Genomic DNA, 13,039 nt, shown 5'->3' with positions numbered 1-13,039 from the left:
ATTGCTACTTCAGAACTGTAATGTTGCTACTGTTATGAATCATAATGTAAATATCTGATATGCAGGATGGTCTTAGGCGACCCCTGTGAAAGGGTCTTTCGACCGCCAAAGGGGTCGCGACCCACAGGTTGAGAACCGCTACCCTACATCCTGGCTTCCCTCTTCCTGGGCCAGGAATTTGAAGTAATTGTGTTTCTTTTAGCAAAGGCCACAGCTCCTATTGGGCAGCTCTATCCTATAGCTACCCTCTTTAGGATCTGGTAATCAATCTCTCCCCTTGTAACTAAGACCTAAAGGTAGTAACTGCTCATCATTGTTTGTCTACAGGCTGTTCTCCATCCCTTGTTGATTTCTGTGACCCTGCCCATCTTTTTCATGAAACTTTGAGTTACCCCAATTGAATGAGCCCACTGTCTTCTGCTAGAATACTGACTGATACATTTGGTTTATTTTTTCCATAACCACTATTACTACCTGATACTATACTGTATATTTATTTATTTCCTGTTTTCCCCACTGCTGGGGTCCAGCCCCAGCAGGTCCAGGGGTCCCCAAAGGTGTGGACGGAGTCGGCGAAGAAGGAATGACATGGAGACAGCGTTCAGTTGATCAGCAGCCTAGCCAGGATCTCTAGCCAAGTTCTGGTCAGGATCTCCAGCGAAGTTCTGGTTAGGATCGCCAGCCAGGTTCTGTGTCCATGTTCTCTTGCTAGGTTCTCCAGCCAGGTTCTCCAGGTTCTCCAGCCAGGTTCTGTAGCCATGTTCCCTCGCTAGGTTCTCCAGCCAGGTTCAGTCACCAGGTTCTAGTCAGGTTCTCTTGCCATGTTCTATCCAGGTTCTGTAGCCAGGTTTTGTCTCTAGGTTCTTCAGCCATGTTCTCTCACTAGGTTCTGTGGCCAGTTTCTGTCCAGGATCTTTTGCCATGTTCTCTCGCTAGGTTCTGTCTCTAGGTTCTGTGGCCAGTTTCCGTGTCTAGGTTCTGTGTTCCCTCGCTAGGTTCTCCAGCCAGGTTCTGTCCAGGTTCTCCAGCCAGTTTCTGTAGCCATGTCCTCTCGCTAGGTTCTCCAACCAAGTTCTGTAGCCAGGTTCTGTCCAGGATCTTTTGCCATGTTCTCTCGCTAGGTTCTGTCTCTAGGTTCTGTGGCCAGTTTCTGTCCAGGATCTTTTGCCATGTTCTCTCCAGCGAAGTTCTTCTGTCTCTAGGTTCTGTGTAAGTTCTATGTCTAGGTTCTGTGTCCTGTTGTCTTGTTACATCTGTATTTATACCAGTTGATCCCAATCCTATCAATCTCTATTCCAAAGGTTAGGGCGTTTCTTATCTCCATTCCAGGGAATAAAGATTATGTAGCTTAAGCATGATTGTTCGAAGTTAAAGTGATTAATTACCCGCCTGGCACTTAGTTAAGGGGTTTTATTCCCTCCCTAACTTCAGGGGAAAATCCCTACCTGGGGAAACAACCTTTCTCAGAGAGGTGACCTTGGTTAAAACACATAGTGCCAAGAAGGTGAGCAAACATATTAAGAACAGTATGCCATATATGCCGGGTCCCTTGAAACAGCAAGCATGGACCGGCTCCCGGCACCCCACTAGAATGTAAGCTCCTTGAGGGCAAAGTCTTGTCTGTTCAGTTCACTGCTATATCCCTCACACTTAGAGCAGTGCCTGGCACAGAGTAAACCCTCTCAATAATATTATTTGGACAATAATAATAAGCTATGATTTTATTAACTAATAAGCATTTATCAACAATAAGTATTTGTTGAATAGTTAAATTATTTGAAGGATACATAAATGTTAGCAATGACTATCTCTCAATAGACTTGCAGGTTATTTAAACTTTCTGTTTTGTGTCTTTCTACATTTTATAAATGCACTTTTGTATATAGCTATAATTAAAAATGTTATTTTATACGCACTCTAAGAGAAACAAACAGATGCAATATAATATGTATACCAATTTATGTAAAACTTCAAGGAGGAGGCCCAGTGGTTCTCAGGAAAATGAGAACCAGAGGCCTTAGAACGATTCTTAAAGAAAGACAAATCCTAAATACAGGATAAGTAACATAGAATAAATAAAATAAAGATGCTCCAAAACTAAAAAGAGGCAGAAGATCTAGAGTAAAAGAAAGGGATAATAGAAGTTGAATTTCTTAGAAAAAACACAGCAGCAATGGGAGGTCCAAAATAAAGAAGCAGCAAAATATGATGTGAAAATGAGACCCTGTAGAACATCTGAACAAAGTTTGGGTCAGAATTATTGTACTAAAAATAACAGGGGCTACTATTTATAAAGAACTTAGTACCAGCCAGGTCTGTTCTCAGGGTTTATATATAGGATCTCAGCTAGAGCCTGTGGTGCTTGTTATAGTAATAACTAGAGGCCCGGTGCATGAAACTCGTGCATGGGTAGGGTCCCTAGGCCTGGCTGGCGATCAGAGCCGATCTTTGGGGCGACTGGTTGAGCAATTGGGGGACCTCCACTGACACCCGCCTTGGAGGGGCCCAGTGGGGCAATCGGGGGGTGGGGAGGTGCTGCTGGCACCTGCCTTGGTTGGCCTGGGGCCTGTGGGCTGGGGGCAGCTCCTGTGTTGAGCATTTGGCCCCTGGTGGTCAGTGCACATCATAGTGACCAGTCATTCCATTGGTCGTTCCACTGTTCGGTTGCTTTGCATGTTAGGCTTTTATTATATAGGATGGGCCCCAATGAATCCTGTTCCCCCAGTATCTAAATCCTTGTGTAGTTCTCACCCACAGTGACTCTGGAACTGGTTATGTGACTTGCTTGGTGAATGACATATTAACACATGTAACACAAACAGGTTGAAAGTGCTTTGCCTCCCAGGGCTTGGCCTCTGTCTGAGTTTGGAAACTAGCTGCCCTGTGGAAGAGTCTGGACTAGTTTGCTAGAGATACGTACATGGCCCAAGCCATAGAAAGCACCAACAGTCAACATGTGTAACTGATACCGGCTTAGACCTGCCCTAGCTGAGCCACTAGAGACTGCATGAGGATCTCAGGCAAGACCTGAAAATAAAACTGCCCAGCTGAACCCAGCCCCACTTGATGACATACAGAACCAAGGGAAATAACATGGTTTAAAAATGCCTGATCTTTTAGGTCACTGTTTTCAGGTCCCTTTTCCTGGAGTAATAGATAGACATGATCCTCAAAATAACCTCCAAGACATGAATTAGTATGTACGTATACTAATATATACGAAACAGAATCATAAAAATAAAGTAACTTGCGTCCTAACTGGTTTGGCTCAGTGGATAGTCGCCTTGTGGACTGAAGGGTCCCATGTTCGATTCTGGCCAAGGGCACATGCCCGGGTTGCAGGGCATGCAAAAGGGAGCCAATCAATGATTCTCTCTCATCATTGATGTTTCTCTCTCTCTCTCCTTTACCCTTCCTCTCTGAAATCAATAAAAATATATTTAAAAAAAAAAGAAAGAAAAGATTTTAAAAGGGGAGTATCAAATACTGACAGATCGGTGATAAGGTGACTATAATGGGGAAAACGGATGATTTGAGGACTTAAAGGAGGAAGGCGTTCCATGAGAATGTGATTGCCGGAATGCACAAGAACGTCACGTGACTGTGCTCGCGCTGCAGAGCTGGTACTGCCTGGTAGTGACGCGTGGGCGATGCAGCATGCCAGTCACACTGGTGACACCGATAGAGCAATGGTGACCCCACGCCCAAACCACCGAGAGAGAGAGAGAGAGAGAGAGAGAGAGAGAGAGAGAGAGAGAGAGAGAGAGAGAGCTGCTTCTCACCTGACAGCAGCTGGTGGTCCTGGGATTCGGAATGGAACGGTATCTCCATGGGCTGCGACTGGCCCCCTGGACCCCCAGGAGCGCCTGGAGCGTCAGCATGGCCTCGGGAAGCTTTTCTGGTCCAGTTCGGGCTCCGAGACCCGGAGGCTACTGGCCACCGCGGGGCTGGGGAGCGAACCACTGCGGAGCCGGAGATAGAATTCCTGATACTGGGCTACCAAAAACGTCCTCTCGGTGCAAAAGAAATAAAGGAGGAAACGATGCCTCCTATTTACATGTGCTCAGCTTCCTCTCTCCCCAGGCAGGCGTCAGGCATTGCCCCTCGGGGACCTGGATTCCCCGTTCCCAGCCCAGCCACCTTCCAGCCCCACTGGGTGAAAGGCAGCCACGTCGGGCAGAGCTGGGGAGACCAGGCACCGCGCTCCTCGCTTCCCGGCCTAGTCCCAGCCCCACCCCTGGTCCGGCTCATCACCGTCTGTCCTCCCTGCCTCCCGACGGAGGGCTGGTTCGCGCGGATGCACCCACGCCCTGACCCGCCCACCCCCGGACCCGGTGTTCATTCAGCGGAACCCAGGGGCCAGCAAGGCGGCCCGACCCAGCTCGCCGGGCCTCGGAGCCGCGCCCGGGGCGACCCCGGCGGCCTCGACTCCCCGCGGCCTCCGGAAAGCGCACGCGGCTCCCTGGCGGCGCGGCGCGGCGCGGCCGCTTCCGAGGCGGGACCCCCCGCGACCCTGCGCCTCTCGCGAGCCCACGACCCCGGCCCCGCGAGGCACCAGCTCGGGCCGCTCTAGGAGGCGGGCGGACCGGACCCGCAGCTCTATGGCTGGGCGCGCACTGCGCACGCGCCGGGCGGCGCGGGGCGAGCGCGGGAGGGCGGCCGAGTTTAACGCCCGCGCGTCCGCGGAGCTGCCTGCAGCCCAGAGGGGGCCCCGCCCAACCGTAGCGCGGCGCCTGGGAGCGGGCACAGACCCCTGGCCCGTGTGCCGGTTCTGGACGGGAATGTCGGAACACGCCTCCCGGGAAAGCGCCCTGGGCGGGGTAGGTTTTGACTCCAGGACGAGCTCGCCCTCGGTTACCCGCTTTGCCTCCCCCGCTGCCCCTCCCCCGCGCGCGTGCTCGTCTCCTTCCCTCCTGCCCCCACCCCACCCCGCCCGCCACCCGGTCCCGGAGCATTGCGGGGGCTCGGAGCCCCCTGGGGCCTTGCGAACAGGCCCGTCCGGGCCCCAGGGACGCAGTAGGCGGGCGGGAGCCGTCCCCGGTGCGGGCTGCTCTGAATGTGGGACCGCATTGGAGCAGCGGGGCCGGGACAATCGGAGACCTGGCCGTTAATCCCGCATTCCTGGGAAAACAGCCGGTTGTCTCTTCTGCCATCAAGAAAGGCCAGAGGGGCCCTAGCCGGTTTGGCCTGCAGACTGAAGGGTTCCGGGTTTGATTCCGGGCAAGGGCACATCCCTTTCTCTCTGAAGTAAAATAAAAATTATGTATATATACATTAGAGGCCCGATGCTCAAAAATTTGTGCGAGAGTAGACCTTCTTTCCACCGGCTGCCAGCATCGGCTTCCCTCCAGCACCTGGGACCCAGGCTTTGTCAGGAAGGACGTCTGGTCTAATTAGCATATTGCCCTTTTATCATTATAGATACTAGAGGCCCTGGGCGCGGATTTGTGCACTGGTGGGGGGGGCGTTTCCTGCAGGGATCAGCCGCTCAGCCCCGTCAACCAAGTGGTGGTCCCCCTGTGGGAGGCACTGACCACCAGGGGGCAGCTCCTGTGTTGAGCATCTGCCCCTAGTGGTCAATGCGCATCATAGCGACTGGTGGGCTTGTTGGTCAGTTGCTGGGCTTTTATTATATAGGATCTGCCTAAGCAATCCTTTCAATTGGTTGCTATGACAATGCACTGACCACCAGGGGGCAGACATTCACCACAGGAGCTGCCCCCAGGTGGTCAGTGCACTCCCACAGCCAACCTCCTGCTGCGGGCCAACCTCCCATGGTCCCTCCCCCAGCTGGCCAGCCCCCGTCAGCCTGATCAGTACTAGGCGAGATGCCTGATTGGGCCCCTATTGCTGGCCAGGCCAGGGACCCCAACTGTGCACCGGGCCTCGAATATATATATATATATATATATATATATATATATATATATATATATATTGGCCATAGTGTCGCTTTCTAAAAGTTTGCTTGCCAGCACAGCCCTCATGACCAAGGAATCAAGGTGGAAAGAAGGACTGAGATGGAGTGGGGAGTGAGCCGCAGAGCATCAGGGTAGGGAAGCTAGTACTGTGTTCTTGGGAATAAAGGGGGAATTAGGAGGAGAATTGAGACTGGTGAGACATGCGACTTGGTCAAGATGCTTGGAAGAAAAGGTACAGGTATGAGCCCTAGCCGGTTTGGCTCAGTGGATAGAGCGGCAGCCCACGGACTGAAGGGTCCCAGGCCTTTGGGGCGCATGTGGGAGGCAACCAATTTGTGTGAGAGATGTTTCTTTCTCTCTGCCCCCCCCCCCCCTCTCTGAAAACCAATGGGAAAAATAGCGGGTGAGGATTAACAATAAAAAAAGGTTCAGGTGTGAGAAAATGGCGGCTGGCCGAGGGGATGGTTAAGGTAGAGAGAGAGGGCTTCCTGTTCCAGCCAAGACCCTCTTGAAATATATGAAATGTTCAGAATGCATGGATGCGACCCGGATGTACCTGTAAGGAACTCGTTTGGGTCCAGCCCTCACAAGTAGCAAGTACGGACACTTTTTTTTTAAACAGCATTACTGAGGCATAAAAGACATACAAGAATTAGCAAATACTAAAACCATACGATTTGATACGTCTTGTCATATGCATACAACCATGAAATCACCACAATCAAAATAGTGAACACATGCAGCAACCCCCAAAAGTTTTCTCCTTCCCTTGGTAACACCCCCTCTCCTCCCACAGCCCCCTCCCAGCGGTCTGCTTTCTGTCGCTATAGAGTAGTTTTCATTTTCTAGAGATTTTATTAAGTGGAATCATACAGAATGCACTCTTTTTTGGTCAGGTTTCTTTCACTTATTTTGAGTCTTACCTGTATTACCATGTGTGTCAATATTCCATTTCTTTTTGTGCTAAGTATTCCATTGGATATATATGCCACAATTTGCTTATCTGATGGGCATTTGGGTTCAGTTTTTTACTATTACAAATAAAACTGCTATGAACACTCATGTATACGTATTTATATGGACTTTTTTTTTTCTTACATGGTAGGTAAGTTTCAGAAACTGCTACACCGTTTGCAGAGCGGCTAAACCATTTTGCATCCCCACCAGCAGTGTATGAGAATGACATTGTTGACATACCACTTTTAACAGGTTTCTAGTAAAACAAAATGAGAAAGTTAATCAAAAGTTAATTCTCATGTACCAAGGGAGAGGGTTTTGTTGACCTTTTACCCAGAGGTGATGATGTGAATATAGATCTTCTGGGTGTTTAATCAAGAAAACCAAACAGGCCCTGACCGGTTTGGCTCAGTGGATAGAGCGTCAGCCTGCGGACTGAAGGGTCCCAGGTTTGATTCCGGTCGAGGGCCTGTACCTGGGTTGCGGGCACATCCCCAGTAGGGGGTGTGCATGAGGCAGCTGTTCGATGTTTCTCTCTCATCGATGTTTCTAACTCTCTATCCCTCTCCCTTCCTCTCTGTAAAAAATCAATAAAATATATATTAAAAAAAAAAAAAAAAGAAAACCAAACTGTTTGTTGGGTTGGCTGAAACAACCCTAGACCCAGCTGTACGTAGTCCATACCAGCTCACACTGAAGTGGTCCCTCTAAGTTAGGTAAGGAACTCAGAGGTTTCCAGAGAGATCAGGAGTGATAAGACAGGCATGGGAAACGAGATAAGATTCTCAAGAATGAAACTGATAGGCCATCCACTAATAGTCTACCTGGTTTCTCTTTCCTATTCCATTTTCTCTTGGGGAAAACTAGGCCAAATGAACATATGTCTGATTTAGGCATAGAGACGTGGTTCTTAATTTTTTTCAGATAATGATGAAAACTATGGAACTTTCCCTTAGAAAGTTGGACATGAAGATCCATATGTGAACTTTTGCTTATCATGTATAATATTGTATTGGAAATAAATTTGATACGCTATATACACAATCTTTGCAAATAATTAATTTCAGCCCTAGCTGGTTTGGCTCAGTGGGATAGAGTGTCGGCCTGCGGACTGAAGGGTCCTAGGTTCGATTCTGGTCAGGGGTGCATGCCTGAGTTGTGGGCTTGATCTCCAGTAGGGGATGTGCAGGAGGCAGCCAATCAGTGGTTCTTTCTCATCATTGATGTTTCTATCTCTCTTTCCCTCTCCCTTCCTCTCTGAAATCAATAAAGATATATATTTTAAAAAATTAATTTCAATGTAAATATCAATTTCCAGTTCCAAGTGAAAAAGGAACATAAATCCAAATTGTGAAGCCACATTTAAAAATTAACTTTTCTTTTGATCAAATCAGTATTAACAAGTAGGCTGCTGCTGTGGGTTTTTTTTTTAACATGACATCTAAATGGACAGTATGACATTAAAAAATATATTTATTTCAGAGAGGAAGGGAGAGGGAAATAGAGAAAGAAACGTCAGTGATGAGAGAGAATCATTGATAGGCTGCTTCCTGCACAACACCTACTGGGGATTGAGCCTACAATCTGGGCATGTGCCCTTGACCAGAATTGAACCTGGGACCCTTCAGTCCTCAGGCCAACACTCTATCCACTAAGCCAAACCGGCTAGGGCAACAATATGACATTTTTTTTTTTAATATATATTTTATTGATTTTTTACAGAGAGGAAGGGAGAGAGATAGAGAGTTAGAAACATCGATGAGAGAGAATCATCGATCAGCTGCCTCCTGCACATCTCCTATTGGGGATATGCCCACAACCCAGGTACATGCCCTTGACCGGAATCGAACCTGGGACCTCTCAGTCCGCAGGCCGACGCTCTATCCACTGAGCCAAACCGGTTTCGGCAATATGACATTTTTGACATGTTAACGTGCATGTCCAATTGACTTTGACTTAAAAAAAAACAGAACCAGTGTTGAAAAATCAGGTTCAGAAAAGGAAATACTAGCCACTGTAATCAGAGTTCCCAAAGAAACACCAGACTTCCCCAAGACCTTTAAAGTTGAATTCAGATCAGGTCATTTCCTTTACCTTCAACCAATGAGGTCATTGGCATCAGTATGAAAAGTCTTCAATTCTAAGTAACTGAAAATCAAGTCACAGCAGTTTCAACAACCCTTGGTTTGTCTTTATCACAATGTTGTAGGTTGAACTGTGTCCCTGGAAAAATATATGTTTAACACCTAACCTCTGGTACCTGCAAATGTGACTTTATTTGGAAATAGGATCTTTGTAGATGTAATCAACTTAAGACGAGGTCATACTGGATTAACATGGGCCCCAATCCAACGACTGGTGTCCTTATAAGACAAGGTAAATTCAGACACAGGAGAGGTGCCATGTGAGCAGGGAGGCAGAGACTAACGTGAAGCATCACAAGGCAAAGAACACCAAGGACGGCCGGCAGCCGTTAGAAGTTAGGCCCGGTGGGGGCCGATCCTTCAAAGGGAGCATGGCCCTGCCAGCACCTTTATCTTGGACTTCTAACCTCCAGAGCTGTGAGAATACATTTCTGTTGCATGAAGCCACTCTGTTTGTGGTACCAGAAGTGGGGTGCTGCTGTAACAAACACCCAATAATGCAGATGTGTACTGAAATTGGGTAATGGCTAGAGGCGTTTTAAGGCTCATGATAGAAAAATAACTAGGATGCCTTGAAGAGATTGTTAGTAGAAATATGGACATGAATGGTGATTCTGGAGGGGGCTCAGAAAGAAGTGAAAAGGACAGTGAGACCTGCCCTCTCATCTCAGAGAATACATCTGTTGTCATGAACAGATTGTTACTAAAAACCATGAGCGTTAGAGATACTGCTGGTGAGGACTCGGACAGAAGCAAGCGCTTGGTTCTTACAGACCCTGGCTCAGAAGCGAGGACATTTCTTCCTATTTGTGATCACCGAGTTGGGTAGCCGATCCCAGACCCAGAGTGACTGACTGCCGGGGTCCTGCCCCAGCAGGTCCAGGGGTTCCCAAAGGTGTAGACGGAGTCGGCGAAGAAGGAAGGACATGGAGACAGTGTTCAGTTGATCAGCAGCCTATCCAGGATCTCTAGCCAGGATCTTCAGCCAAGTTCTGGTCTGGATCTCCAGGGAAGTTCTGGTTTGGATCTCCAGCCAGGTTCTGTGTCCATGTTGTCTTGCTAGGTTCTCCAGCCAGGTTCTCCAGGTTCTCCAGCCAGGTTCTGTAGCCAAGTTCTGTCCAGGTTCTCCAGCCAGGTTCAGTTACCAGGTTCTAGTCAGGTTCTCTTGCCAATTTCTGTAGTCAGGTTCAGTCCAGGATCTTTTGCCATGTTCTCTCGCTAGGTTCTGTCTCTAGGTTCTGAGGCCAGTTTCTGTCCAGGATCTTTTGCCATGTTCTCTCCAGCGAAGTTCTTCTGTCTCTAGAGAACTTTCTGTGTAGGTTCTGTGCCTAGGTTCTGTCTCTCGCTGTCTTGTTACATCTGTATTTATACCAGTTTATTCAATCCTATCAATCTCTATTACAAAGGTTAGGGCGTTTCTTATCTCCATTCCAGGGAGTAAAGATTATGTAGCTTAAGCATGATTGTTCGTAGTTAAAGTGATTAATTATCCGCCTGGCACTTAGTTGAGGGGTTTTATTCCCTCCCTAACTTCAGGGGAAAATCCCTACCTGGGGAAACAACCTTTCTCAGAGACCTTGGTTAAAACACATAGTGCCAAGAAGGTGAGCAAACATATTAAGAACAGTATGCCATATATTCCAGGTCCTTTGAAACAGCAAGGATGGACCGGCTCCCGGCAAATTCCCCCTTTTCTACTTTTTAAAAGCAGGCATTAAAAAGAAAAACCCCAAATGCTCTCTTGTATCCATTTTAAGAGTAGGATTGGCGCTTTCTGCTATTACCTGAGTCCTGATCTATCACCCAGGGAGAGCTTGCCAATCCTGTACTTTCCCAGGGTGGAAAGGCTGCAGTGGGGTTAAGGATAAGGCTCCTTGGGCCTACCTTCTCTCATGCCATTACATTTACCTTTCCTTCCTCAGAAAAGCATGGACATACTTCTTGTATAAAACGTTCTGTCTGACTGGGAGCAACCTCAATTCCTCTGCTAGCAAGCATATATGTTAAAAGATCAATACAGAGTCTTTTTTCTTTAGACTCAGTATGGCATATCTTCTTAATCTAAAGATCAATACAGAGTCTTCTTTCTTTGGACTCAGTATGGCACATCTTCTCAATCTAAGGATCAATACAGAGTCTTCTTTCTTTGACCTAAGCGCTCTTGAAGTACTCGGGAGGATTTGTGTGATAGAAGACTGTGTGTCCTATGGCAGAAGGCATGTACATGCACCAAAGAAAGAAAGCATGTTGGAGGCTAGAGGGACAGTTGGGACTGGAGTGTCTGCGTCCCATGACCTGGGGCCCAGGAAACGGGAAGCTGGCAGGAACATAGGAATGGGAGGCCTGCCTTCCCAGGCTCCACCATTCCTCACTCCCTGTTCCCTCTCACCACCAGGCTTCCGGATGCTAAGCTACTTGGGGGCAATGAATATTTATTGAATTACCCCCTCAGATTCCTCAAAACTCAACTTTGCTAGTTTTTATTTTGGTAATTTTAGTTAACACATAAATGCCTTCAGCAATTAACAACTAAGAGAGAGTTTGATTCCTCTCCTATCATGTCCTGATTTCCCTTCCAGATACTGTCACTTCTGAAGACTTGGTGAGCAAAGCTGTTGTGGGTAAGAGGGATGTGAACTTGGGGCGAGAGTCTTGTGTCCAAAGGTTGTGGGATTCTCATTAAGTGAGGCCGATCAGAAGACTGAAGACTTCAAATGGATAGTTGCCTTTTTTTAAAATAGATGACGATCACATGATTCCATGTTTTTAATAGCATTTAATAGTTTTTTTCTGATTGTGAACTGCACATGTTAATAATACAGAAAATGAGGAAGTATAAATCACCCACAATCTCACTTCCCATGGGAACATTGTTAACATTTTGGAGTATTTTCTGTTAGTTTGTTTTTATCCCAACCCAAATTTTTTTGGTAAAAATCTTGTTTGGGAAATCATTTTTAGTGACCGATTTTTAACATTTATACTTCAACTGTTTAGCACTAGAATGTAATGCAAGATGTATTGTAATAAAATTTGAGTTTTAAGTTTTGCTTTGAAATTATTCCCTCAGGAGTAAGGAGCACGAGAATATGATTGGAGATGTGCTGGAGGATGGGGGGAGTTGTGGGAAGAGGTCAGGGAATTGGTGTTCTTTGCTTTTATTCCCTGGGCCAGAAAGTGTCTGGAAACTGGCAGCTAGTCGCTGGGGCAGCAGTTCATTAGGTACACTTGGGGCTTCACTGTGGTTGAAAGACCATAGGAGTGAGAACAAGTAGCCTCTTTTTAAAAATATATTTTTTTATTGATTTCAGAGGGGAAGGGAGAGGGAGATAGAAACATCAAATATGAGAGAGAATAATTCTTCGGCTGCCTCCTGCACGCCCCACACTGGGGATTGAGCCCGCAATCCGGGCATATTCCCCAACCGGGAACGAACTGTGACCTCCTGGTCCATAAGTTGCTGCTCAACCACTGAGCCACGCCAGCCGGGCCACAAGTAGCCTCTTGAAACACACACACACATCGGTGCCCACCTTTGAGAGCAAGAGTCAGCAATTGCCATGGCCTTCCCCTCCTCTCTCAGTAGGTCCATACTTGTAAGGGAAAAAAGCCCATGACCTTTTAGATCTGTGACCAGCCAATAAGCCAGCTGCCAGTGACAAAGTTTGAGTAGCAATGTCAGGTTCTGGCCCATCAAAAGCAAGAGGTGGATGGGCATAAGTGGGGTCTGCCCACAGAGCTCACCTTTCCTCTTGATTTTGCAGAAATGCTCTCCTGGTCAGGTCTTCTGCATGGGAAGTCAATCTACCTGGCAACCCCCTGTGGTCTGAGGATTCACTTTATGGGCAAGAGAAGCAAACGAGTTCATAGGGCTGCTTGGAGAGACCAAGGTCAGACTCGCTTAATTTCTAATCCTCTCAGCTGGACAGTGTTAATTGAAGCCTCTGGAAATGAGGGAGAAGAGGTAGGAAACTGATATTAAGCACCTTGTCTAAATTGCACATTATCTTTGTTTAT

This window comes from Myotis myotis, unplaced genomic scaffold, assembly GCF_014108235.1.
Source record: "Myotis myotis isolate mMyoMyo1 unplaced genomic scaffold, mMyoMyo1.p scaffold_m19_p_9, whole genome shotgun sequence".
Lineage (NCBI taxonomy): Eukaryota > Metazoa > Chordata > Mammalia > Chiroptera > Vespertilionidae > Myotis > Myotis myotis.
This window is presented reverse-complemented; position numbering follows the sequence as displayed.